Here is a 24,729-nt window from a genome sequence, read left to right on the forward strand (position 1 = left end):
TCTTTGATATAGAAATGCACCAAAAGACACATTTCCTCCTGTTTCCAGCTTTACAGAACAAACCTACCCAAGCCGAACATTTCCGAGGGGTTAATTTCTCCTTTTATCCACATCTTTTAGGATTTAACAGAAACCCAACTTCTTTAAAAGGTTAATTCTCTTTTTTTCCAACTCCATAGCTTCTCCTTGCTACCTTTGCTTGGCTTTGGGATGAGGAGGATGCTTCCCTGCTTTCTAAGCTGGTAACTCAGGGCAAAGTCTGGTTTAAGATGGAGCATCCCTGAGTCCAACATTAAACCTTCACACTAGCACATTTCACAACCAGACTTTTTGTGATGGCCCCAAGTATAACTGAGAATACAAAGTGCATCCCTAGCCCTGCCCCTACCCTTATTTGAAACCTACAAGGTGTCACAGCAAGCGGATCTTAAGATACTGTTCCTACCTTGTGCCCATCCTGCTCCATCATCGGCATGGTCCTGCTGAGGGCTCAGCCCCAGAGACGGTGGCAGCAATCCACAAGAAAGCAGTGAGCAGGAGAAGGGACCCTGGCCAAGTCACCTGGCCTGGCTCCAGGAAGGCATTTAGGTATCTAACAGAAACTAAATGTGTGAGTGGGTACGGCGAGAAGCTGGCAGGGAGGAGAAAGCCACCCCGTGAGTGAAAGAGGCCATGTGGGGAGGCCAGTGGTGGACCAGACCATGGGGCTGTGTTGCCTTATTGCTTCACAGCAGCTCTGCCCATCTCACTGGTGTACGTGAGCTGGAGATGAACAGAGACCCAGCACCACAGCTGGCCTCATCCTTCCCTGAAAACTCCTGTACCACCAACAGCAAACCCAGGGAAGGGAGGGAATGCGCCCGCCCTGCGGAGCAAGGTGCTAGGAAGTCCCTTCCAAGCATTGCACACAGTCTCCGAGAGGAGAGCCAGGAAAGCAGCAGCTTGGCGCCGCTGGCAGGGCCATGGCAATGGCTGGGGTGAGCGCCCGGCTCCTGCCCTCTGGCACACTGGGAATCCCAGCCTGGCTTCTCCCTCCCCAGCATCACGGCCACGGCTCAGCACCAGCAGACACAGCTCTGGCGCCGGGAGAGGAGCCGGCTCCTCCCAGCTCAGCTGGAGCCTCCAAAATCAGAACCTCTTCTGTCAGCTACCTTTTATAGGGCTATAAAACCACAAGTTCATGTATGAGTCTGTCAGATCTTGGCTGGCATCAGCCTCTGCCACCTTCATCATCGCCACCTCCCTGGCTCCCGCGTACACGCGCTCCCTGCTCCTTCCATCTCCATCACCACCACCTGAGGACCACCACCCTCAGGTGGACAAGGGGACATGGAAAACCAGACTCACAGCAATGCCACCATGGACGTGCCCAAGCAAAACAGCTATGAGCAAGGCAATGAAATGCCCCTTTATTTGGACCTCCCCATTCTCACAATGGTCAGTGGCAAAACCAATCCCTGCACTACTAGCATGGGGCCGGACATGCACTCACCCAACCATCCCCATTGCCCCCAGCCCCTTGCAGCAGGTTGGAACCAGGCAGTCCTGCCCCACGCTATTATCAGACATCCCTAATAACGTGTACACTTGTAATGCTGGGCCCAGCGACAAGAATAACATGAAATAACACTGCACCCACCCACTGAGAACACCAAGTGTGTCACACTCCTCTGTGTCATGTGTTTAAAAATATCCCTCCTGACGGCCCTTTCCCCCCCCTCCTTTTCATATTTATTTATATTTTTTGAATGCCTAACTTGGCCAGGTGGAAAAAGCTTGCATCAGAGGAGAGCAGAGATGGTGACGGGTGTCTGCTTGGGTTATGTTAAATGGGAGGAAAGGGGAAAAGAAGAAAAGTTTGCAATTACATGTTCTTTGCCCAGAGGTGTGGCCGTTGGCACAGGGAGAGCTTCCAGCCTAAACCACACAGACAGATGCTATGGGAGGTGGCTTTTGTGGCCAGTGGAAATACCCAAACAGGGGCAGCCTGCAGCTGAGATTTTATGGGAGCAAAGGGATTAGAAGCTAATTGAAAGGCTGAGGAAGAATTTGGTCCTCCTGAGGGCTTCCACTTTGTGTTAGTTGCTTTGCACAAAGGTGCATAAGATGTTAGCAGGTCCCATCTGGATCTGGATCCCAATGCAGTGGGGCTAGTGGCTGTGGCCATCCCCAGCAGCCAGTCCCCACTGGAGGGTAAAGATGCACAAGCCTCAACTAACCAAACCCAGCAGCACCCTGAGGTCCATACCCTGCAGAAACACTTCTACTCTTTTCCTGGCTGCAGGATTTTTTTCTCCCCAAAAAATAAGCATTGAGGTTGTATTTAAATCGTCAATACATGTAGCGAGCTTTCAATCTAAAGCATCCGCAAATGGAGGCATCTGGGAGCAAGGCATGTTTGGAGAACAGCCAAAAGCAAACAAGTCAAATAATGGGTCACATCGCACACGTAAGGGGAATTTTGCCAACTGAGAGTCAGGGCTTTAAGGCAAGGCTGGAGGAATCGGCAGGCTGGGAAACAGTGGAAGTGCAGGAGAGGGAAAAAAACAACTTTTTGGTAAAATAAAGACTGAATCCCTCTATGTTCCCCTTGTCTGTCCTACAAGCTTTGTCAAAAGGACTTTAAATTAAACCAAGGACAACTGCACTTGTAACTGGTTCATCTTTATGCTGAAGACAGCGTGAGTTGGGGCAGCACAAGCAATGAAGGCAGGTGCAGCTTGGGGAGGCTTCATTTCTCTTCTCTTCCCTTGAAATTCCTGGTGTCCCTCTGGGGCAAATTCTTCCTTCCTAAACCAGCTTATGGTTCTAAATGTATTTAATTAACTTTTATAAACCTTCCCAGAATTAGTCACCCATATTTTGTCTTTTCCTTTGGCGCAGGCTTCCAGATACCCAGAAATTTTGGACTTTCCTCCTTCCCAACCTCACACTTCAGCTCTTTGGTCTTCACCCCATCACACAATCACTCCTGCAAACACTGATTTCCCAGGTACAAGTGATTCATCCCTTCTACTGCTGATGCTGTTGAAGCCCATCACAAGAAAACATAATTGAAATGAATGGCTGAAACAGTCCCAGCTTTAAGTATCCCACTATGCTATGTTTGGTTTTGAGGTTTGAGTGGGGGTTTTCAATCAGACAAAAGTCCAGCCACACAATAACCATCTAAAAGTACTTTGGTGATGCTGAAGTACCCACAACACTACATAGGATGTGCCAAGCCATGGGAGGTACGATGTGGCTATAGCTGCCTCCCCGTGGAAACCTGCTGGCACAAAACTCATCCTTGAACCTTCCACAGCTGAGGCTGGAGCCCAGCTCCACCAGAACACTTAAATACACAAAGTCAACACGACTCTGCCTTGCCCAACGAGGCGTTAAAGCATGAAGAGCCGGACAGCGCTGTTTCCGTCACCACTTCAGCCTAATTTAATCATACAGAAAAATGGGTTTTAAGCTATTTTTGATTCTTTTTCCAGGATGGGAAAAGGATAAAAACAATGCAATAAAAGGCGCTGAGCTTAAAATCTCTCACCTTGACTTTTTTTCCCTTCTTGCTTTCTTCCACAATAGCAGGCTGAGACACCAAATCAAATTGCTGGCCTAACACATGCCTGCTGCAGGCTCAGAAACAAAACAATTGAGTGGTGCCTACAATTGCCACGTTGTGGCTTTGGGGAGGCTCAGCTGCTGAGCTAATTTGGTGCAGTTTCCTGTTTTTCTATAGCAGATAGGAGGAGGGAAGGGAGATGCAGCTCATCTGAACTCACAGCTCTTGCGTTCTGGGCTGCAAAAGCTCAGTGCACCACGCTCAGAGCCCAGCTCAAGGCTGTGGTTAATACCAAGCCCAAAGCTGCGAGGCAGCAGATAAACAAAGCTGGATCTCACAACTGGAAGCCAAGGGATAGGGTTTGAACTGCAGCATGGATGGCAGATGATGGGCAGCTTGGAGCTTGCACAAGCCCCTTCCAGCTCTAAGCGGTCATCGCTGATATCCCTCGGGCTCAGAAACCACTGAGCCTACGATGCTTAAGCCTGATAATGAGCATTAACTTCATCATTATTCTCAAACCGCACTGATGACATACACATCTAAACTCCTGAAAGTCTCTGCAAAACGCACACAAACCTGAGAGCTTCAAACTGAAAGAGGGAAGACTGAGATTAGATGTTAGGAAGAAGTTCTTCCCTGTGAGGGTGCTGAGGCGCTGGCACAGGGTGCCCAGAGAAGCTGTGGCTGCCCCATCCCTGGCAGTGTTCAAGGCCAGGTTGGACACAGGGGCTTGGAGCAACCTGCTCTAGTGGAAGGTGTCCCTGCCCGGGGCAGGGGTTGGAGCTGGATGAGTTTTAAGGTCCCTTCCAACCCAAACCAGGCTGTGATTCTATGATATGTGTGCACACGCACACACTGCATATATATATACTAAAAATATGAGACACATATTTTGAGTGCACTGTAACGACAGCAATCTCCAGGGCACTATTTTATTTTAAGGAGCCAACTGACAGTAACACTCACTGATGGACTGCACTGAGCTGCACATCCATGCCCAGCTCCTTGGACATGCATTACAGACTCGTACCACGGTCAGCCACAGCAATTCTCCAGCCAGTATAAAGCAGGGGCTGCTCACAGCTACCCCCCAAGATCTCTGAATCAAGAAAATACCCCTTATAAACAAGCTTCTTTTGGGGACCTTGCCTAAAGAGGCCTCACTGAAATATTTGCCCCACCTCCCTTCACCCAGCGCATCTGTGCAAATAAACACAAGCAGCAGCCATCCCTTCCGCACGAGGCACGGGCTCACGCCTGATCTCTAACAGGGAGATGCCACAGCCCCTTGTTTGAACATCTGCTGTCCCTAACAGGAACAGCAAAGTACAGCCCATGCCAACTCCTGACATGAAGGGATCTTAAAAACGCATTTCATCATCTGCACCAGTCGGTCCCATCACTAACACAACATCCCCCCGTCTCAGATTATGTGACGCTGCAGCCAGAGACTTCAAAAAGGACAGGATTATTGTCTAATTGGATTTCTGGTCTCAATTAAGGCAGAAGGGAAACCAAATGCAAAGCTGACATGGAAAGCTTCAAACATCTGTAACAACAAGTGGCTAATTTACAGCGTACCCACCTAGGAGAATGCAAGCAGGATGCAAATCTTCCCGTCAAAGCAACCAGGGACTCACCTGCTCTGAAATGAGCCCACGGATACTTCAGATGAGTAAGGACTGAATGTAATCAAATGTCTCCTTCCTTGCTCGTAGCATCACGGTGATGGTACCCAGAGGAGTGGGTTCAGCAGGTGATCTCTGACTCCTTCCTCCTTCCAGACGCAGGCTGTACCACAGGAGACAAGCGGGATTGAAGGGGGCAGCACCCCTGCAGCTCGTTTGAGAAACCTCAGGAAACTCAAATCGGTTTCACCTTGAAATCAAACAGAGATTAGGGCCTAACAAGCAGCTAAAGCAAAGTAATGGCCTGGACCACATGTTGCAGATCAGATGCCATGTGAGGCTAATTATTGCAGCCCAAAGGTTAGAATGGCTGCTCAAGCATTTCCACATGGGCTTTGAGAGCCAGCCCTGGAAGCACCAAAACAGAAATGAGTGAGGCAGCACAGAGGTACCAACAGCTGATGGACCATGCTCCTGCTGTGCTGCACGAAGAAGCAGGGCTGTGGCCAAGACAGCTCTCAGCGTGGCCATGACATCCTGCTTTGCGAAGGTGCCCTAGATGCAGTAACAGCAGCATCTTCCCATAATCCCACTCCCATCTCAGCATCCCAAGACTAAGAGCCATGCTCCCATGGAGGGAGTAGAAATTACATCAGTGTTTGGGGGTGACAGACTCCTCCATCACACTGGGTATCATGCTGATGCAATGGGAAAATGATAGTGCATCTTTTCCCCCCCCAAAAAAGGCCTGTTTCTCACTGAGCCACTCACCACCCTTCACGCAGTCACCAGGCTGCGGTGCTGTGAGGACACCAGGGCTGTGGCTGGGGTACCCGGGCTGGGTGCCACCAAGCAGGGGGAGCCTGGCCACGGCACAACCGCATCTTATTTATGACACAGGTTCTAATGATGGGCTGCAGCCACGGAGGAACTCCCAGCAATTTCCACCCTCAGCAGACACAGGTTTTCAGCACTGGCTATTTTTGCTGCCCACAAGTATTTTCATTCAGCTGGTTCAACATCAGGGCTGTAAATGTAGCAGGCTGGATGCTGAGTGGGCGCGAAGAGCTCTTGCTCCATCTAAATCCAAAGGAGATGCTGCCATTCTCACCCACACGGCATGAGATTACTGCTCGGCCCCTTTCCAGAGGGGCTTCCAAGCTGGTTTTTCCTTTCTGCTGAGCAATCTGGAATTTGACTTTCCCTTTCTGTGCCTTCTCCTCAGCGGTAGACATGAGGAATGAGGGTTCAGCACAAAGGTTTTAATGCTGCTGCTCAAGAAGGGCTGGAAACAAGCCTTGTGTTTTGGAGTGCATCTACAGCAGGATTGGGAAATGAAGCCTCGGCAGTCACCAGCTCTCTCTCATGTATTAAAGCAAAAAATGAAATCTCAAGGAGATGGCACAAACAGCAAACAGAGTGGAAAGAACAAATGCTTAGGAGAAAAAAATAGAACAAACCACAAGAGCTGCAAGCAAAGTGGTTATAGAAAATGGATGTAGTTTAAGTGTGCGATTCAGGGAGTCTTGTCTGAGTGTCAGAGGTTCAATACTATTGCCTCCAATTTAAATCATTTTTAAAAGAAGTGCAAAAGAAAGGTGATGAAAGGGCCCCACCGTTGTTCCTTGGTCGGAAAAACACAGCCCACTTGTGCACTGTGGTAAAGTTTTGCATTTTGGCTAGACATCGCGTGCAGGGCTGTGCTGGAGCCTTTGCTTGTTTTTAAAAGTTGAAGTCACTGATGATCCACAGAGGGAGAAAATGCTTTTGCCTTTGAGGAAGATGCTGTAGGAGCAGCATCTTCCAGAGGAAAGGAACCCAGCGGCTCCTGGGGGGGCCTGAGGGGCCAGCACACAGCCTCCTGCTCCAACAACACATGGGTAAAGACCAGACCTGGGCTGCCACCTCCTCCTGCTCGCTGGTTAAGGCCTGCCATAATGCATAGGACTGGATTGGAAGGAACCATCAAAGATCATCTTGTTCAACGCACCCCAGGCAGGGACACCTTTCACTAGAGCAGGTTGCTCCAAGCCCCATCCAACCTGGCCTTGAATACTGCCAGGAATGGTGCATCCACAACTTCTCTGAGCATCCTGCGCCACTGTCTAACCACCCTCCTCATAAAACATTTCTTCCTTACATCCCATCTAAACCAGATCATAACCACACTCCTCTCTCCACTCCCACTTTGGAGAGGTGCTTGAAGACATCAGAACTGCTCACCAGGGGATAGTGGCATGCTGAAGGTTCCCCCTCCAGCATGGAAAGCCACAGCCATAGGGACCAGAGCACGCAGATCCCGGGATGGGGATGCACAGCCACGTGCCGTAGGCTCTCACAGCACTGAGTTTGGGTAAGATCACTCAGGAGCAAAATTATCCCCATCCCTGGGTGTGCAGGATCCAAGCAACCCTGATCCTCACCCCCCGAAGCACAGGCAGCAGGTTTTGATGTACCCACCCTAGCTCCCGGCCTTGCCCGGGATTCCTGGTAGGGAAGGCTGAACTCCATGTGTTATCCAAGATAGATACACTGGGCTTTAGGCAGTTTAGTCTATGGAGGCCCTTTGCTGCAGCACCTCAGCTCTGACCAGGAGTCAGAGAAGTCTGCACCAGCCCTGGGAGTGTGGTCCTCCCCTGGTCCAGGTCCATGCCAGGACCCTCACCATGGGGAGATGATGGAGATTTAGCTGCTGCAGGATCTGGCCTCTGATGTCCATCACCAGGGCAAAGCTGGGGTTCACCTCACAGGACGTGAGGTCCCACATCCAGCCCTTGCAGCCCTCAGCAGAGCCTGTTCTCCTGACATCACAGCACCACAGGGATGCAGAACCCCGTCGTCCTCCATAAAGCATGGAAAAGCCAGGCACAAGCATCCACAGACAGCACCAGAGGGCCGGAAAAAGCCACTTCCCTGATGGGAAGTGCTTTGCATTCACACTTCAAATAAAAAAGGAGGAGGAAAGGAAACAAATCTATTTTTTTCTGCATTATTCATACACCTAAACATTCCATGCACCAAACTGGGCTTGGTAACCTCACCTGAGGACAGATTCACTGCACTGAACCTTAGATTTTAAGCTCAGCACGAGCTATTATTATCATCCATCTCCTTTGCAACCCAGGCCAGAGACTTTTGCTGCTGTATCCAAACAATAACTTCTGGTTAAACCTGCCAAAACACTTCTACGTGGATGTTCTCTCTGTATTTTAAAGGAGAGGAACGCAAAATAAACACCTTTTCATTACAGCAGCCTTGTGGATTTGGGGTGTCTGTGTGTGTATAGGCTGGTACTGAAAGATAACTTTAACAATCGTGTGGTTTCTTCTCTCTTTTTTTCTTTAACTCCCCTCCTGCTTATGCAGTGAGTTACTAATATCCTGATTGGAACCAGATTTGCATGAATTAGAAGTCGAAATTGGAGCAGCAACTGCTGTGCAGAGGATGTAAAGGGAATAAAATGAATGGGGTATTAACCTTCAACCACTGAATATTAATCAGTGTTTCACAAAAAAGAAAATAGAGAGGCTGCCACACTAAATATTTTTAGCATTTATTGACGGGTTTGATTTCCTCTCTCTTCCAGACCTTTTGCTTCCAATCATGGACCATAAAAAATCACACAGAAGATGGGGAGGGCTAAAGAGGGGGAAGGGGTGAAGCAAAAAATAAAGATCATCCATTTTCTTAACTGCTGGATGATATTTGGGAGTTATGCAATGCAGAAACCCATCTGACAGAGTACCTGATCCCACAACTGGTCGGTTCAAAGGCTCATTTCTCCATGTCCCAAACCAAACAGAAACCTACCCTGAAGTACAGTGAAGCCTTTGGAAATGAATGCACGATAAAGAAATAAACTTCTTAAAAGCTAAACTTCCCGTGTGCCGAAAGGTAAAATGCACTTGAAAATCAGCCTAATAAAAGAAAAAAAAAAGGTTTTTTTCGTGTGGTCCAGTGCTGTTCATAAAACAGCTCCATGGAAAACAAATTATAAAAGCTTAGCAAAACCCCCCTTGAAACAGTGACATCTCCATCACACTGGAAACGCTTTGGCTTGGGAGCTGGATGCCACATCCCCAGGATCCTTGGGGACTTGGCTCTTCAACTGCCCGCAGCCAAAGGCCAAACTGAGATTTCTATTTGCATTAGCAGCAACGGCTATGGATCCTCTCGGGGTGTTATGGGGTGCTGGGATGGGTTGGGCTGTGGGAAGGGTGGGCAGATAGGTGCAAAGGAAAACCCACCAAATCATATTAATCAAACCAGGGTTTTCCCACAAACAATGTCTAAAATAACCAAAAACCCCACCCCACACAAGTGGAAAACTACAGACCCTCTTCTTCTGCCATTTCTCCCCTGCAAGCTTTGGCACAGGGAAGATTTTACAGCCAGATGTCCCTTGAAATCTCTTTTCAGCAGAGACAATTCCCTCCCTTCCAGACACTGCTGCCCTTCTCCTCAATGCACCTTTGCAAAACAGAATTCATTTGTTTTCATTAACTTCTTATCAAGTTACCTGGATTTGTTTCAATACTCAGAATGTATTAGAGAGAGAGAGAGGGAGAGAGAGAGAGAAAACAGTGGTAGGTTTTCAGGAAATAGCAAGTTCTTTTTCACTGAGATAGGAATCATTTGGCAAGCCACAGTGAAATACTTCTAGGTTCCAGAAGAAAGCAAAGGGGGGGAAAAACAAGCAAGGAAAGGGAAGATGCTAATGAACTGCAGAGGAGAGAAAAATAAAGCTTAAAAGAAAATGAAAACAAAAGGAAGATAATGAAACCCAATGTTGGTCATGCATCCACATCCAGCTGACCCAGAGAGGGAAACTGCAGTGTGTCTCCAAGTCGCTAGATAAGGACGTACCCTCCTTTCGTGGGGAATGATTAAGGATAGGTGACGTTAAAGTCCTAGAAATAACCAACATTTAGACCCTTTTTGCCTAAAAGCACCTAAACCACCAGGTCAGCAAAAAATTTAGGGGCTGCTTCCCTTGTGCCTCTGCAGGATGAGACCCCAGCAGGTATCTCTGTCATTGGAAATAGAGATAAACCTGCCTAATCTCAGCACACACTTAAGTCCTTTCTTTTCAGATGGCAATAACTCCATTGAAGCTGTGCTAGACTCTTTCATTTGGTGCTCTAGAACCTCAAAAACATACCAAAACCCATGAGGTTTCATTAATTCCTGTCCCTCTGCAGCTGAGCCTTAGACCAGGACAATGAAGGATTGGGTCCAACTTAGGCAGGATGAGCTGTCACCAGTCCTGTGGGAACAGGGTAAATACTGAGGTGGTTTTCCCAGGATAGGGCCAGGAGAGCTCAGCACCTCCTCAGCCACATCCCAATGATCCCAGGAAAGCACCAAGCAGCCACCCGATATGTGCACACCTTGTTTGATGCGTATTTTCCTGCTCTAAGCACATCTGAGTAGCAAAGCCAAGTTATCCCATATTCTCATGCCTTTGGTATCACTCGGTTTTTCTGGGGAGGAAAGGGGAAGGTTTTTTGCTTTTTTGCCTTTTTTCTCTGCATTTTCTTGGAAATGAGGCTGCATTCTAATTAGTCTGCATTTACAGGGTGCATAATGGAAACGTGATCCCTCCTCTAACCTTTATCATCTGTTTCTTATCTTCAGAGCTGCACAGTCCCCTTAACTCTTAGTGCACAGGGAGACATTTAAAAGCCCTTCTGCTCTGAGGAGGTTGACGTGGGAAGAAGGACGAGGCAGCAGCTCCAACCCACATGTGTATCATGGTGGGGATGGGGACATGGCTCACTCTTCCCACTCCCATTTCTGCTGGGACATCATCCCCAGGAGGTGTACAGGAAGATCCTGACTACTGTGTTCACCAAAGGTACAACAGCACCTCATGCTCTTCCACTTTTGGCATCTGAAAGAGGGTATATTTAGATTAGATCTTGGGAAGAAGTTCTTTGTTATGCAGCTGGTGAGGTGCTGGCACAGGTTGCCCAGAGAAGCTGTGGCTGCCCCATCCCTGGCAGTGTTCAAGGCCAGGTTGGACACAGGGGCTTGGAGCAACTTGATCTAGTGGAAGGTGCCCCTGCCCATGGCAGGGGGTTGGAACTGGATGAGCTTTAAGGTCCCTCCAACCCAAACCATTCTATGATATCTCCACCAACCATCCAGGCAGCACCATGTCCATCAGGGATGTTTCTGGATGGTGGAGCAGTGAACGCAAGGCGGCTGTTGACACCATCCATCAAACATGCTTTGAATTAAACTCTGTTCAGCCCAGACCTTTGCACCAGAGGCTGCAGTATGAAACCAAGCATGGAAATACAGCAGGAGGGAGCCTGCAAAGTCACCTGGTCAACCCATGCTGCAGTTGCTAGCACCAGTCTGGCCAAAGCCATCAGTAGCGCTCCAGAGCACTTTGGCAAGTGATGAGCATTTCTGCAGAGCTAAAAGTTTAATCACTTGCTTAGATGTTAAATAAGCCACATGCCTGAAAAACCATCTTCCTGCAGCAAGTGTCCTCAGGCAGACGTCTGTATGTACAGCCCCTCCGAGCCGCATGTTAATTGTAGGTTGCTATAAAGAAGTTTTTTCCCCTTGCACATTTTAAACCTGTCAGGTTTTATTTCCATCACATGCTACTAATGCAAAACGTCCTGGGGACGCTCTCGGCGTGGAGCAGGGCTCATCCCGAGCTGCTCCTCCTGCCCTGCGAGGGAAGTCCCTCCTTTGAAGTCCCCCCAGTGATTCATGTCCAAGTCCTTCCTGTCCCCTCCCCAGGAGAGGTTTCCCTGGGCCGACCTGACCTCCTCTCCTTTCCGCCTCCCTGGCACAGGCAGGGAAGCTCAAGCGACCTTCCCAAATCCCAGGTCAAGGAGGAAAGCTTTCCTGCCCTGCTGCACAGTCAGCAGTGCAGGGACCCGATTCTTCATGTTTTACACCAGAACTGGATTGGATTTAAATGCCTGGGAAACAGCCCTAAAAACACTCTGGGGTTTTTTTTTCATCTGGGATGGATCTATCAGGATCTTTTTCAGCACTAACTTCGGGGACTTTCAGCAGTGATTATGGTGGTGAGACACACAAAAGCCTTATTTGTTGGCATCCACAAATCTCCACGCTGCATCTCACTTTGAAGAGTGCCAGCTGGAGGGTCTATTATTTCTTTTACCATTTCTCTTTCTTCTTCTTCTTTTTTTTAAGCAGCCTCTATTGCTTTTTAACCGTTATCCTTTGCACGTGGTTCAGTCTTTCACAAAAACAAAACAAAACAAAAAAAATCCCTAGGTGTGAGAAGATTAAAGATGTTGAGATCTGGACATTTTCAAATCAGAACCACATGTTTCAAATACATGGGGCTGGCCGACAGCCACCACTTTGAAAAGCCAAAGAGCCGTTGCATTAAAAGGATCCCCCGAAAGCTGGAAGAGAACAAGAGCATCAGCAGTTCCCTCCACCCCACTGGGACAAGGCCAAGGCAACTCCAGGGGGTTTTCTTATGCATCTCCGTGGTCTGTGCTGTCTCCTACACACATGAATGTCACAATCATTTTTTAACCAGCCCTTGTGATTTCTGTGTGTGCACACTCTGCCCATCCATCCCTGAAACCTGAAGCACGTTCAATGTCCTCTGAGAAGACCTCAAAGCCCAACCTCCTTCCTGCATGGCCCAAATGAGTTCCTATTGAGGTCTCCAGGGGAAATGCAAGGACAAAAGCTACAAAAGCCCCAGTCTCACCTGAGTTCAAACAGGACAATCACCCTGCAAAGGACAAGGAAATGACCAGAGCCCTGTCTGCTCCCATGAACAAAGAACACATCCCTGCAGGGATATCAGGAAGAAGGCGGCAAAGCTGAGGAAGACTATTGCTGGATCTAATCTCCTGGTTCCTGCAAATAGTCAGAAGGGGACGGCTACAAACTGCCTCTTCTACCCCTTCACTGCTGCCTTCTGCCTGCAATATCCGAGATGTGCACCAAGGCTCAGACTAGCTCATCTCCCAGCCAAGATCCAGACCATAAAACCACACATGCTAACCAAATGAGATCTCTAGTCCTTGGTTTAGGTCAAATATACATCACCTCTCCAGCAGCAACGGCTGTACAGTACCAGGGACCTTGAGCTATTTCAGATTTTGCTGGCATGAATGCTGAGCAGAACCTACCATGACTGAAATACCCGCCCCAAGAGGGTCCACACAGCTGGGATGCAGCTGCAGACTGTAAAAGCATCCAAAACAACCAAGTTTCTTCCTACATGACAAGGTAGATGCATTCCCAACCACAACAGGAGAACATCCCAGAAAGAGCACCAGGCACTTTGCTCACTATTTTCTTCCTCCTGGCCTTTTCATACTTATTAGCAGAAGAACCACCTAGAGCAGGACTCTGAGTTTTGGGGACCTAAACTGCTAAGGAGAAAAGAAGAGTGAACATAATTACCTCGCCATGATGCTCAGAACCTGCTTTACATGGAATAATATTCTTCATCCTACCGTTGTTTATGGGGTCTTTAACTCTTCCCTTTTTATGGGGGGGGGTCTGAAATCTATTTTATTAGGGGAAAAAGATTTGAGTGTATTAGGCAAAGTGCCAGTAGCCATGGCAACCGTGGATTTTTCCATCTTCATTACAAGTTCAAGTAAAACCTTCATATAAAATCTAAATGAAAGGGTACATTATAAGTCCATTTTGAAATGTTTGCCTGGAAGTAAAACGTTGGACTGCATCCTTTTTGCTCCGCTGAACATTCGGGTTCTATGCGGAACACATTTTTCAAGTCAGATTTGTGTTTTCTTTCAAATTTTATTCCGTTTGCTCATACAGGGTGGGTCGTCTAGTGGTTAGAGCAAGGCAGCAAGGCAACTGGTTTCCAGTCTCAGTCTGTTCCTGATCGGTCAGGGAGTGTTCCCAATTTTATCCAGGTGATTTGGGCGAGTCCTGACAAAATCCTTTTTCTTTTCCTTCCTTACCAGTACAACAATGATGGTAACTACTGTCCTGAGGTTGCACCAGGAGTCCCTCATTAGTATTGACAAAGAAGTCGCTCCCCAGAAGAGTGGCTCATCTCTTCCATTGCATTTTCTCCTGGGTCTGGAAGCCAGACTGAAAGCTTAAGGAGAGGTAGCACTTAAAGGATGGCATGAATTCTCTGTTTGCTTCTCAAAGACTTAATTAGAAAATATGAAATTAGGCTGCCTGGTGTAGACAGAGACACAGTATTGTTCAAGGAGATATTCAACATACTTAGACAATCCTTTGGTGCCATCTCAGTGGACTAATTCTTGTACTGTGTCATCTTAAAGTGCTCTGGTTTCATCCAGTCTTGGTAGGAAGGAAATTCTGCAGCTGCCTTTCGTTTCAGGGCATCCTCTGGTCCCATCTCACCTTGGGCCAGAAAGCCCCCATCATTGCAAGGACTTCCTTCTCAAACAGTCCTCTCTGGTACCCAGAACTGGGCAGCTTCTCTAAGGCTGAATCAGAAGGAGAAAACTCCTCTCCAGGCTCTGTCCAGTCCATGCAGCCCACTCCTGGGGACCTGCTGGTACTTCGGGTTTCCATGGGAAACATTTTGAGCCCATGTCCATAGCTTGATCTCAAGGATATGAAACATAAGGGCTGATGCACTGTATGGAAGGAGAACTTGCAGAAAAGCTCTGTACTAATCCCCTTTGTTCCAGCCCATCGATGGGTACCATTCATGGCCAGAGCTGGTTTGGGCTCAACCCGTGTGCCATAGCAGCGCATTTTGACTGGGACAGGGCACGGATGGGGCACAGCCTTCAGTGCTTTTCCTCCTTCCTAACGATGCTGGAAAACACTTTCCACATCTGCCATTAGACTGAAAGGAGACCCCGCTCCTGTTGAAGCTGATTTCCCTTCTGCTCCGTTACGGTTAAAGCTACAACCTGCTGCCTCCTGGCCGCGTGCATTGCAGGAAGGCGAGAAGGGGGGTTACAAACGGTGTGGGGGCTTTTTCTGTCTTGGATACATCCTTCCTTCCGCTCTTCGCAATCAATTAGTGGGCAAAGACTTCCGAAAAGCTCTTTCCTCCCTAACCTTTCGCAGCCTGTTGCGATAATGACTCTGGAGAGCTCGACCTGGGCCTTTGCGTGGGGTTCGTTACCTTCCCGGGGCAGCGGAAGGTGACCTTCATCACTCCCTCCTCTTCCTTTCCTACCCCTGCAGCTTGGATCGTCTCAGGGAGGAGGAGGAGGGGTTGAAGCTGCTTCACTCCCAGCATATAGGGTTTCTATCCAGTGTCATTTTAGCAATCAAAAGTCAGAGGGTGGTTCTAGAGATAACATAGACCCTGGGAGGCGGAGGGGGCTGCCCTTAAAAATAACAGTTATAATTATGCGCACCTTGAATGGAGACATCAAAAGATGGAGGGAAAAGGGGCTTTCTGGTTTTAATTTTGTCATTTCTTTCTCCCTCTCGCACAAGGCATGCTGCTTGCCAGAAACCAAGCTCCAAACTGCTGCAGCTTCCCCCCAGGATACAGCTTACAACTGAAGCAACTACCTTTGCCAGCAGTAGCAGGGTTTTTTTGGTCCCTCCGTGATGCAAGCACACAGGTAGGATGTACCAGCAGCAGTTTTCCCTGGCACCTGCAGCTGCTTTCACAGCCCGTCTGCCTGGAGATGGAGTATTATGGGCTCTTCAAGCAACACCTTGTATTAAAGCATCCCTGCTTCACAGGGCAGCTTTGTGCTGGCTCCCATAAGCATGGAAGGATGGGAAGGATTGTGGATGCATCCTGGGATGTGTCCAAGCACATTCCACTCAGCGTTTACACAAGGTCTTCCCCAGAGCCCAGACAATACTCCCCCAAATCCGGCAAGTGCCTTTCCCATTGCACCATATCACAACCTCCCTCATCTGCTGCTCCCAATTCCCTGCTACGCAGAGCTGCCATCCTGCCATGCCACATGTGACACTACTGTGGTTTAGTGACTCACATCCCTGTCCCCAAAGAGGAAGCTTTGCGGCTAAATTTTCCCTGCTGTCACCAGCAGGATAAATGATGGAGCCATCTCCACAGCAGCACTGCTGCCCACGGAGCAGCTGCATACAGGGAGATACAGCAAACACGGGTAAATAGCTGCTAAACACCATGATTAGGACCATGTAACCCACTAAACATATCCCAAACCATGCCACCCACTTTAAACATCATCCCGATACAGCTGCAGCGATGCAGCTCCTTCTTCAAATGCAAAGTGACCCACACATGAAACAAAAAAGGCATTTTTTGAAGTTATTGCTAAATCAGATAATGCAGGAGATGTTTTTGTCCCTGACCATTGCCTGTGCCAGGAGGGTGTGAGCAGCCACATGTGCTCCAGCTCCTCCATGGCTCAGCATCATCCCATTTGCTGCCCACTGCAAAAGGGCTGCATGTTAACGACACCCAGCTCTTGCCCCTAATCGAAACCATCCCATTCAAACCCAGCAGAGAGCGACTGGAACCACTTTGAGGCGAGAAGCCTATTACTGAGTTATAAACCTCTCCCATCCTCCACAGGAACCTTTCACAGGGCCAGCTAGAGAAATAATAACTCAAACCCATGTGGCGAGAGGGAGAGAATAGGGTGTCTCCAGGTAACAAATATTTGCTTCTTTCACTATTGTCCCAGCCATAAAATGGATTTATTAAAAAAATCCAGAATGCGATTTCATTTGAATTAAATGGGAATTATACCCCCTTGCTCCCCACTGAGTGTTGCTTAATATCTTTTAAGCTACGAAGTCACTGCTGTGTGGGTATGATACAGAAGGAGAGGCTCATGATGGTCAAAATAGCCCAGCTTCCTTGGCATCAGTGGATTAGCACTGATTTACAGTAAGACTGGGCATATGGTGTGCGTGAATGTGAGCAGACTCAGCACAAACAGGTCTTGGCGTGGGCAGATTTCCTTCTTCTCCATCACACACTGACATACCAAACCCCTCGGCACACAGACTGTCTTCCCCAGACTGCATCATCTCCACTCTACACCATAAGAGTAATAGGATGGATCAAACTTTCGAGCCACTACCATGAACTGAAGCCTTTTTACCTCACCAGCTCTAGTTTCCACAAAAATCCCTGATTTTTACTCTTATAACTCTCCTTGGCACAGAGGGACTGAGGAAGCTCTCACCTGCTCTCTGGAAGTCAGAGATAAGCAGAGCTGTGTCCCAGTGGTGATGCCACGTTCCCTGCTCCTTGCCTGCCCTCCTCAGATGCCCAGAAAACACCTGAAATTTGCAGTATTCCATATTTTGCTTCCCTGTTTAGTCTACTTGAACCTGCTCCATCAGCCACTCACCCCACTCCAGCAATACCCTTTGGAGCGTCGGGATTCCCTTCGCGTAATCAAGTGGATTAAAAATCAAGGCATTTAATCCCAACTTGTCATTAATAAGCCCATGATGGATCCATGCAAGGTCATGGATCTGCTAAAGACTAAGATAACAACTACTGCACTGGAAAACCTCACAACCATAGGACAAACAGTCTATCACTACATGGTCTGTTAGGATCATTGTTTTCCTGCTTCTTCTCCCATGAAATCTCACCTCTGGCCACTAGAAGCAGAAGAGAAAGTCAAGAGACAAGCAGAGGACACGTTTCCTCCTGCTTTGCCCCCTCCTTCACCCAAAATCTAATAAAGATGATTAAATTACATGTCTTTTCCTCCCATTGAAATCACCGTGTGCCACTCGAATATTAGAGCTCAGGAAATAAGGCACGACAACTTCCCTCGTGAAACTTAAGCCGGCAGCGCAGGGGTCTGGAGCAACGGGCCTGCACGACTGGGCTGCTCTAATTAAGAAATCACCCTGCTGAGCAGAACCTAATCTAAATAAAATAGAAGAAGGAACTCGGTTCAAACCCGCTGCCTCGCGCTCGCCTCCCCCTTCCCACCTCCCCCCGGCGGAACCCATCCAAGTCACAGGGAGTTTTTCTCTCTCCTCGCTCTTTCTTGGAGGGCGAGGGAGGCTCACACAGAGCCCTGTGTGTGCTTGGGGTGGCCAACTTCCAAAGGAAAAATACACCCGCCATGGATGGCAAAAGGCGGCGATATTTGCTTTTATTGGTGATTTTTTTTTTTGCAATGATACTTGGCCTGCTGTTTGCTAAGGAGGGAAGAAAAGAAACCCCTTCTCTGATGATTATATTGTTGGTATGGCTGGTCAAAACTGGCCTGGGACAGAAAAGGGGAGGTTAGCTTATATTTCCCCCCTCCCCTGAAAAAGTTCCTGCTTTTCGTGGAAAAATGTTGAAAAAAAATGAATACTAAAACAAAAAAAACATAATTTTTTTTGCTTAAATTATAGAATTTACACCCAAAATATTTCAGCCAAAAAATCTCAGCGGATGTTATCAGCCACCATCTCTTCTCAGAAAATCTCCTTACGTTCCCATTCACCCCAACAGATCAGATCCTCCAGATTAAATCAATCTCCATCAACCAGCATCCCCCACCTCCCATGTGCCAGCACCGACATCACCATCCCACCAGCCCCCCTGCTTGGACCAGAGACATGACCATCATCTCCTGCCTGTCCAGATCTCCTCCAGTCCCACTCTTTTCTTCTCCCCACATACCCATGGTCCCTCTCCCCCTCTCCAGTTTGGAGGAGGTGTCCCACCACACACTACAGCCACTCAGTCCATCAGCTCCTCACATTCAGGAATTTCACAAGCAAAAAGTTACCATATGAATCGTTATTTAAAAGCTCAGGCCCAGAAAGATTTATAGCAATAAACAGAGGAGAACAGACATTCCCGTGTATGTTTTAAAAAAAGCACTTACCTGCTTCAAAGGGAAAGTGCTGCTACTTGAAGATTTCCTGGCCAGACCTGAGGAGTAAATCAAACAAACACTATTTGCATTTATTCATAATTCCCAGCAGATTGTTGTTCTGGGAGCTCCTGACTTTAGTGGCGTTAATCTGACACGTGCCAGCAGAGGACCATGCTCACTGAAGATGTTCTAAAGACATCAGGAACGGAACAAGACTAAAACACCAAAACCAAACGCTCTTATTGGTAGGCACCAGCCAAATGATCATGTGGATTGAGTAACCTAACCTAGAGGACATCTCTTTTCCTCCTCCATGTGACATGATGCAATGCTGTCAAGCATCATAGATTCAAGTACACACACATTGCCAGCATATCCTTTATAAAAGAATCACAGAATCACAGGCTGGTTTTGGTTGGAAGGAAGCTCATCTACTTTCTATACACATACCTACACATCCAAGGGTCTGTGTAAAGCCATTCCAAAGGAAGCACCTATGCTGCTCACAGGGACCACGTGGCTCAGCTCAAAGGGCAAGTTGCCGCAATGTCCCCATCCAGGACCAGCTTCTCCCCCTGCCTCTATCCTTGGCTTTGCGTTCTGCAATGCCAGAGCTTCCTAGAGAGCAGGGAGCACTGAGCATCCCACCACGCTGCAGCGGGGATGAGCAGCGAGCTGCCTGCCGCTGCCAGCCAGGGAATGAGGCTGGAGCACGCTCCCATCTCATCCTTTATACCGCTTTGTTTATAAGCTGTCAGCCCATTTCGGGAGGCAGCGGCAGCAAGCGGGCACACGCAGGGACTGGAGAAGATGATGGGTGTTAGCAGGAGGCCAAGGACACCTTTTCTAAAGCTTCATTCATAGCAGCAGGCACAGCACAACAGCCCAGCAATTGTTCTCTCCAACGTCACCTTCCCATGGAGGCCACTGACAAAAACCTCCCCTTATGGCAGGCAGGACTCTATTATTTTTCTAAGCATTATTTGGTTTAACCACACTACCCTGCAAACATCTCCAGAGAAATTCCACCACGCACAGACAAGGATTAATCTTTTCCCCCTTCCCAGCTCTTCTGTCTCTCCTTCACTTTTCCTTTCTCTCCTTCTCCCTCTCTCTTCCCTTCTTCTCGCGGCTGGAACAATTTGGCTCTGTTCACCTGCATTCCTGTGGGCCTGCTCCTTTGGCTGCTCCGGGCACAGGGATGCACAAGGTCTGCATTCAGGCAGGGGAGGGCAGGAAAGCGAATCTGATGTACCCAGGGATTGTTGTGCCATCAACTTAATACCTGTGCAGGGAAAACAAAGGCGCTTTAGAGAAGCGACTTCGATGCCGTGACCCTTCCCCCAGCCCAGAGGAACCTGAGAGATAACAAGGGCTGAAAGAAAAGGCACAAACATAATTAAAACTATCCAAGCGATTTCTGGAGGTATTATAGATGATGATAGCCCAGAGAATAATAGTGTTCCTGGTATTATTAACATCCACTGGCACGGAGGGCGAGCAGTTTGTTTGCCTTTTTTAAGCTCTTCGGTGTAATTATTTCGGAATGGGAGGAAAAAGGTCCTTTTTGGAAGGGAAACCAGGATGCAGCCGGAGCTGTGCCCAGGCTCTGCAGAGCTCCCTATGTATGGAGCTGCAGCCATGGGACAGGCATCCCAGCAACATGGCCATCCTGTACCCTTCCTCTGGACCACTCAGACCCGGTGTGCCCGGGAAGCATTGAGGCTTCCCTGTGCCAGCTCAGGAGTTCAAACCCATCTGGCATGGCTTGGTTCTCCGTATTGTGAGCTCAGTGAGTGAAAAGCATGGTTAATTCCTCTTCCATGGCTGGTTTCTTTGTGGCTGTGGTGTCGTGCCTGCTGACACAACTCCAGCTGGGGCAGACACAGGTGGAGCAAAGCTAAACAGGGGCCAGGGATTAATGTTCCAGACAATCCTTTTGTTCACATGAGACAATGTCAGGCTCTCGCCTAATCAAGTCCAGAATCAGGCTATTCATCTCTCTGCCCATAACAAAGTTTTCTTAATCAGGCCGATTAAGTCCCAAACCTGGGCTTGCAGCACAAGAGAGCATCTCCTCCATCCCCACCAGCACATGCTATAGGATGAGATGTCTCTGAGCGCTGCGTAAATGCCAGCCTTCTCCTTCCCTTGGCTTCAGCCACTTTGCCAACCCCACTTCCACCAGTATCACACATTCCATAGGTTTAACTACTCACCTAAAGAAATACCACCTGTTCCTTGGCATTTCTGGCCCATCTACACTCAAGCAAGCCAGGTCCATGTGCTGTGACCAGGCAGACTTCAGCTTTCCCAAGCTGGGAGTTGGACTCAAAGATCTTTCTGGGTCCTTTCCGATTTGAGGTATTCTATGATTCTAATTTGAGGGTTTTCCCATTAGTGCTGCTGATGCTCCACATCACTTTGAGTCTGGATTTGTCAGACCCATGGTGCAAAGCAGCAGGTTGGGGATCCAGCAAGATCAAGCAAAAAAGCTACCCATTGGTAGTTCTGGCTAAGTGACTTGAAGCCCATCAACCACCACCAGTCACAGCAGGAAAATGGTGTCAAGAGCATCACAGCAGTGGAATTTTCCTGAGAAATCGCGGAGATGTTTGCAAAGAGTTTTTCACCCTGGCCTGTTGCTAGATAGAGCCAAATTCCATCCTATTCCTGTTGCATAATACAATTAATAGTAATACAAACTCTGCCATTATGCAAGAAAATCAGCGCATTTTCTGTTCCAGTTTCACCTCGCCATAACCACTGTTTCCTCGCTCTGCACTCACTGTAACCTCATTAAAAATCTATGTTATTTATTTATTTTACATGATAAAACCAGGATATTACTCACTGTGATAACACGGGTTAATTTTCAGTGAAGCCTCTCTTGGCAAACTTTTAATACAATGAATAACACCCCATCAGATCTGAGATAAAAGGCTGTCACACTGTAACCTCATCAGTCTTCGGACCAGTAACACCACCCTTGGAGGCGCTGTAATTATGTTCCACTGATTTTTTTCTTAATTGTTACTCATAAAACCCAAAGCATAAAATTCAATTAGTTCAATGATATTTAGCACAAGCTTTATCAAAAGCCAGAGCCCGCGTCAGGCTGGGAATGGCTGTGTTAAACTCTGCTTCCAGGGCAGCTCTCTGCTCACCCTTGAGTCTGAAATTAGGTGGAGAGCAGTCAGGGTAAGTGTGATTAATAGTCACCCATCCCCTTCTCCTACCCCCAAAGTTGCATTCAGACCAGGTACCCACATCCTTCTATGGAATGGGAGAAACACAGAGGAACCATCCTGGGAGCTGTTAATTTGAGCAATTTCTATTAAAAGCAAAAGAGGACAAAGCTGTTACAACTGGGGGGTGAAAACATAAGATGGGCACAACTTAGATTCACCATTTGACCCACTCATTGCAATGCGGGACTCCAAAACCAAGCCTTTCCTCCAGCATGTGGCTGTTTTTGTCCCAGCAGGGCCCAACACTGCTTCTGGGGCAAACATGAGCAACAGACAAAGCAGTTCCCACTTTCTGAAAGTTCCTGGATTGGCCTCATTGACCTCAGATCACTTCTCCCAGCTCCATATTCTGCCTGTGTAAGTGACCAGAGAAATGGCCACATGATTTGAGGGCGACGGGTTTATGTTAAAATTAGATGAGGCTTCGAATGACCTATCCCATGAATTTATTTTGGAGGTTTACCTTTTTCTTTTGGTGTACCTAAGAAAGCAACGCAGTAAAAACCTCTGCAAGAGATGGCATGAAGCATGCTATTAAACCAGGGAAGCCTTCGCGAGGTGTCAGAGCCATGATAAGTCCTGTTTAAACTTTACCCAGAGCTAAACACCCAGTGTCAACACGAGCTGCTGCCCAAGCTCTCTGATCAGGCCAGGCAAACATCCAATCAGGGGTATAAATCAAAGCCGAGACACATCCAAGTGAGACTGAAGTGTTTAACTCTACAATTCCCATCTGACCAAAACTTTCCCAGCAGGTTACCCACAGCCAGGTCTCTCCCCAGACATTTATTTATATAAGAAACCTTTCTGTAGGCATGATTCTTGTATTTATTTTCCCCTGGTAGGCACAGACACAAAGCAAATGCTCTGCAGGGTACACGGTGTACCAGCCCCGCTGCATCCGCGGGGCCGGCTGGTAGATGCTGTATTTGCTTTTCCTCCCACCCCATCTTCCCACCACCAACCCTGCTGGCCCTGGGAATCGGCCCAAAATTCCAGCTAACAGGAGGGAAAACCCACGTTCCCGCTCTCAAGTGGGAAAGGAGAGCAAGGGTCTCATGTTAGCTATGGGGGCATCAGTCACAGCCCACCTTTACCTACAAGACCAGACATCAAATGCCAAGGATGACACCACCACATATATTATAGAATGGTTTGGGTTAGAAGGGACCTTAAAGCTCATCCAGTTCCAACCTCCTGCCATGGGCAGGGACACCTTCCACTAGACCAGGTTGCCCCAAGCCCCATCCAACCTGCCTTTGGGAGCCAGTGGCTGCAGCAGTCGCCAAGTGTTTGCTTCCAGGAATGGATTTGCTGTTTTCCCTGCCCATTCTAGTGCTGGAGGACAGGGGGGACCCACTTCCACAGCCCCCCATCCCCACTGCCCTGTTTCAGTGCATGCCCACATGTCAGCATTCATAGCCCTTAACACATGAATGTATTCCGGGCTGGCAGTCTGTCTGCTGGGATCACTAAGCTTTGGATTAGGCCTCCAAGTGATGTAACTCATAATTAGAAACCCATGTCAATATTCTGAGGTACTTTTTTATCCAGATTGGGCAAAAGAAAGGTTAAAAACACCATCTGTCATGGTAATTCCTTTTCATATTTCTCTGTCCTTCCCCTCGTTAGAGGGGGGTGGGGAAAGGAGAATGTTCACTTGAAGCTTGCAACATGTTTTATTAATTGATGGCAAATAATCCCAAGATAAAGTGCACAATAAATTTTTTAATGAGAACATATGGTGGGGAAAATTGATAGGGCTGAGCCTTTGAAGATTTCCTTGTGAGCCACAGTTACAAGAGGAGCAGGGAAAGACTTGCACAGGGCAGCCCGAATACTCCACAAAGGGAGGCTACAGCATGGGGAGGGAATCCCTGCCATCACCACCCAGGGACCAAGCGCTCCAGCTAGACATTTACAAAGGCATAGAGGGACATGAAAAGGGAGAATGGCTTTAAACTGCCAGAGGGGAGATTGAGATGAGATCTTAGGAAGAAATTCTTCTGATTTAGGAGCACATGACCCCTGCTGATTTTTGGAGGGCTTGTGCTCACTTCAGCAACTCCAAATATCCCATTTTAACACACATCCATAAAGTTACACCCTCCAAATCGAACATACCCTGGCCCTTAACCCACCACTCCCAGAAGAACTTGAGGAAACAGATGAGTCTTGGAGGGGATGATGAGAACCGGCTTATGTAGACAAGTGCTGCCCATCACCCATCAGTGTGATTTGGTGCTCATGAACTGGTTCTACATCAGCAAAGCCTGGCCTGGCAGTGTCTGTCTGCCTGGGATAACACCTTCAGAAGACACGAGATTCACTGCACAGGTTTGGAGAGGGAATTTTGCCTTGTACCCCACAGCAAGACACAGCTCTGGGTGATGCAACACACTGAGCATCACCCCAATCCCCATGGAGTGATGCAGATGCACAAATAGCCCCAAGGATCTGGGCTCAGGCTGGTTCTGGAACCTGTGTAAAGCAAGAAGTATCCCCAAACTTAATCAAAA

The 24,729-nt window shown here is 48.1% G+C and overlaps 1 long non-coding RNA gene across 3 annotated transcripts in view; it reads right to left on the reverse strand.

The window, feature by feature from the left end:
• Positions 1-24,729, reverse strand: part of LOC115616760 — a 122,177-nt gene that overhangs the window by 14,795 nt on the left and 82,653 nt on the right. For all 3 annotated transcript variants that reach the window (XR_003994380.1, XR_003994381.1, XR_003994379.1), the window contains exons 3-5: positions 20,116-20,244; positions 18,969-19,015; positions 5,197-5,434 (exon numbers count right to left, since the gene is read on the reverse strand). This is a non-coding gene — a long non-coding RNA (uncharacterized LOC115616760). The remainder of the gene's footprint in view (positions 1-5,196; positions 5,435-18,968; positions 19,016-20,115; positions 20,245-24,729) is intronic.

This window comes from Strigops habroptila, chromosome 14 (genome assembly GCF_004027225.2).
Source record: "Strigops habroptila isolate Jane chromosome 14, bStrHab1.2.pri, whole genome shotgun sequence".
Lineage (NCBI taxonomy): Eukaryota > Metazoa > Chordata > Aves > Psittaciformes > Psittacidae > Strigops > Strigops habroptila.